Here is a 4,447-nt window from a genome sequence, read left to right on the forward strand (position 1 = left end):
ATTTTAATATTTTTGAGCTGTATGTTTTGGGGGGAGGTTCTTACAGGTGCAGCATTTCTATTTGGGGCTGGAGCCTATGATAGCTGTCATAGTGACACTGACCCTAGACAAATACAAAACTAGTGAAAAACAGTCAGAAGCGACTAGGATGGGCAAAAAAAAGTTAGTGGCCCGACCTGCAAAACCGTTAGTGTTTTGAGAGTTGTCTCATTGTCGCCCCTCTAGTGCAACCAAAGCAGCTGAAACTGTTTAATAGCTCCCTCTCCTACTTAACTGACCAGATAAATATTTCAGAAATTTAACTGACTTGATGCTACATAAAATGTGTTTCTTTTATTTATGTCTGTGAAGGTTCTCAGTCATCCAGGTCATCGTAGTCAAAGGAGCTTGCAAAGAAAAGCGTCTGGACTTCTCCAGACGCTTTTCTTTGCAAGCTCCTTTGACTTTCTTTCTTTTATTTATTTATTTATTTTAGCAGTGTATAAAGAAATTAGGTAGCTCTAGACATTTGCACTATATTGTACATATTTTAAATTTTCTACATGAGTAAATGTAACTTTTGTAAAAAGCAATCAGAAGCCTCTTTGCTTTATCTGAGGATGGCATTCAGGGCTTCTAACATTTCACAAAACAAAGGCTGCTCTCACATTGTTCTTATAGTGCTGAGATTTTTCCATTACTTGGAGCAGGCCTATGTTGGAGGTCTAGAGAAGATTCCCATGAATGATCTGCTGGCACTTCATGATCATACATCCTGTCAGATCTCCATGGTGAGGATTCTGACATGTCTATCTCAGTAAATAACACATCTGGCATTTGGTGTAGGTGAATGTAGCTGTTCACAGTAATGTGGAATTGGGTCTTGTTGATTGTTAAATTAAAGCACAACACCTGTAAGCTGGTTTGTTAAATACTGTTAAAATACTGTGTGTGTGTGAAGCTGTTGTAAAACCAGTCTAATGCTAAAAATGCCAAAATACAAGCTACAGGGAGTGCAGAATTATTAGGCAAGTTGTATTTTTGAGGAATAATTTTATTATTGAACAACAACAACCATGTTCTCAATGAACCCAAAAAACTCATTAATATCAAAGCTGAATGTTTTTGGAAGTAGTTTTTAGTTTGTTTTTAGTTTTAGCTATTTTAGGGGGATATCTGTGTGTGCAGGTGACTATTACTGTGCATAATTATTAGGCAACTTAACAAAAAACAAATATATACCCATTTCAATTATTTATTTTTACCAGTGAAACCAATATAACATCTCCACATTCACAAATATACATTTCTGACATTCAAAAACAAAAGAAAAACAAATCAGCGACCAATGTAGCCACCTTTCTTTGCAAGGACACTCAAAAGCCTGCCATCCATGGATTCTGTCAGTGTTTTGATCTGTTCACCATCAACATTGCGTGCAGCAGCAACCACAGCCTCCCAGACACTGTTCAGAGAGGTGTACTGTTTTCCCTCCTTGTAAATCTCACATTTGATGATGGACCACAGGTTCTCAATGGGGTTCAGATCAGGTGAACAAGGTGGCCATGTCATTAGTTTTTCTTCTTTTATACCCTTTCTTGCCAGCCACGCTGTGGAGTACTTGGACGCGTGTGATGGAGCATTGTCCTGCATGAAAATCATGTTTTTCTTGAAGGATGCAGACTTCTTCCTGTACCACTGCTTGAAGAAGGTGTCTTCCAGAAACTGGCAGTAGGACTGGGAGTTGAGCTTGACTCCACCCTCAACCCGAAAAGGCCCCACAAGCTCATCTTTGATGATACCAGCCCAAACCAGTACTCCACCTCCACCTCGCTGGCGTCTGAGTCGGACTGGAGCTCTCTGCCCTTTACCAATCCAGCCACAGGCCCATCCATCTGGCCCATCAAGACTCACTCTCATTTCATCAGTCCATAAAACCTTAGAAAAACCAGTCTTGAGACATTTCTTGGCCCAGTCTTGACGTTTCAGCTTGTGTGTCTTGTTCAGTGGTGGTCGTCTTTCAGCCTTTCTTACCTTGGCCATGTCTCTGAGTATTGCACACCTTGTGCTTTTGGGCACTCCAGTGATGTTGCAGCTCTGAAATATGGCCAAACTGGTGGCAAGTGGCATCTTGGCAGCTGCACGCTTGACTTTTCTCAGTTCATGGGCAGTTATTTTGCGCCTTGGTTTTTCCACACGCTTCTTGCGACCCTGTTGACTATTTTGAATGACACGCTTGATTGTTCGATGATCACGCTTCAGAAGCTTTGCAATTTTGAGACTGCTGCATCCCTCTGCAAGATATCTCACTATTTTTGACTTTTCTGAGCCTGTCAAGTCCTTCTTTTGACCCATTTTGCCAAAGGAAAGGAAGTTGCCTAATAATTATGTACACCTGATATAGGGTGTTGATGTCATTAGACCACACCCCTTCTCATTACAGAGATGCACATCACCCAATATGCTTATTTGGTAGTAGGCTTTCGAGCCTATACAGCTTGGAGTAAGACAACATGCATGAAGAGGATGATGTGGACAAAATACTCATTTGCCTAATAATTCTGCACTCCCTGTATTTCAGATCATTCTGATAATGATAGTAACTGTGGGTTTCTCTAGACCATAGGTGTCAAACTCTGGCACACGTAGTGATGGGCAGATGAAGCCCCATGAAGCACTGAAGCTTTTCATCCAATTGGTTCACCCCAACGCGAAGCTTCATGAAGCTTCATTTGCTCTAGCAGGACACCTACTGGACGTAAAAATAATAGCTGGCATGAATTTGAAGAGTGTGGCATTTTGCACACAGCCTGTAAATGTCAACAACAAAAGGAGTGTGTAAAACATGTATATTGTAGTGATGGCAGTATACTGTGTATATTTATAGTGGCAGTATGGGAAATGATTATTTGGAAATGCTTGAAATGGAAATGATCATTTACTGTGAGGTGAGGTGTGGTTGGGGTGTGGACAGTAGTTGTGCTTTTGTAACGTTGAGGTATGGACAGCTACACACTGAGGCTTTGAGCCTCAATCCTGCCTGTTCACATTTTATTCTGTAAAAACTAAATTTTCACTGCTTTTATGACCTTTTTAGTGGGGAGAACATAGCTAGGATTTAATGATTTAACAAATCTTTTGAATCCTTTGTCCTCCACAATGCTAAATAGCTGGGAGTCCTCAATCACCATGCTGACCAGGTCTTCATCTATTTGAGATTGTTCTCCTGAGGAAAGACAATAAAGATAAAGCACAAATATAAATATCACACACGTAACTTATAACAGTTGTATAATATTGTTATATCATTTAGTAACATTACTGCATCCTATATTATCATTGCATTTGATGGCTCACCTGGTCTTGCTCCACAATCGGTGTCCCCCTTATTCTCATGCAAAGCTCTGTAGTGCCTAAGCATGGATGAGGTGTTGTTGTTGTCATATCCCAGCTCCCTGGCACATAGCAAACACTTCACCTTGTACAAAAGTCAAGACAGCTCAACATAAATTGTATTGCACCATCAGTATCATGAAAATACATCTTCTGTAGAAATTTACATACCTTGTTGGGAGGAATAAGATCAAAATGTTCCCACACAGGGGAGGACATCCTCCTCTTCTTAGCTGGCTCCATTCTCTCCTGACTTTCCTCACTCTCATAAACCTCCAAACGGTCTCCAAACTCTCACTAACCGCAACTCTCCATCAAACACCCACATTTTTGAATGAAGTCTGAGGGGTTTATATCGCTGTCATATCTCGCGGCAAAGTTCGAACCACTTCATGAACCAGTCACGTGGTACAGCCGGGCAGCGAGGCTTCGGACGTCATCATTTTCAGCTCCTCCCATAAATGAAGCAAGCCTCGATACGCGCTTCGCGGAAACGCCCCCTCCATTACTCGACACACGCTCCGAAGCCTCGATACAGAACGTCCCATCACTAGGCACACGGGCCAAATTTGGCCCGCAGCCTAATTACATTTGGCCCGCGAAGCCATACTAAATTACTATTTGGTATGCCTACTGGTATTATACAGCTAATATATATATTGTTTAGTATTAAGCTATGCTTGTTCCATATTCAGTTTTTCAGCAAAACTTGTTTGGGTCCATAAGAAAAGATTCATTCTCATATCTGGAGGAAGATTTTTTTTTCAATAAATATTAATGTTAGCCCGCAACTTTGTTCCAGTTTTGAATTTTGGCCACTGTGTATTTGAGTTTGACACCCCTGCTCTAGACTGTCTCTGGTTGATGTTATTTCTTTTTCTAAAATATAGTACTGACGACTCATTCAAACTTACAGACTTTATGAAAAGAGCACAAAATACTGTAAGCACAAATATTTTTGTTCATGGGTAGCAGGAAGCATCAGCTAAAAGCCACGCCCCTGCTACTTCGTGCCACCAGAGGCAAGAGGACCTGGCTGCAGCAGCTGTTCTCCAATCCAGCAGGTGGCGGTATT

The sequence above is a fragment of the Aulonocara sp. 'chitande type north' Nkhata Bay genome, linkage group LG20, assembly GCF_057382095.1.
Source record: "Aulonocara sp. 'chitande type north' Nkhata Bay isolate Kocher_YH1m ecotype deep benthic linkage group LG20, A_spYH_male_GT1.1, whole genome shotgun sequence".
Classification (NCBI taxonomy): Eukaryota; Metazoa; Chordata; class Actinopteri; order Cichliformes; family Cichlidae; genus Aulonocara; species Aulonocara sp. 'chitande type north' Nkhata Bay.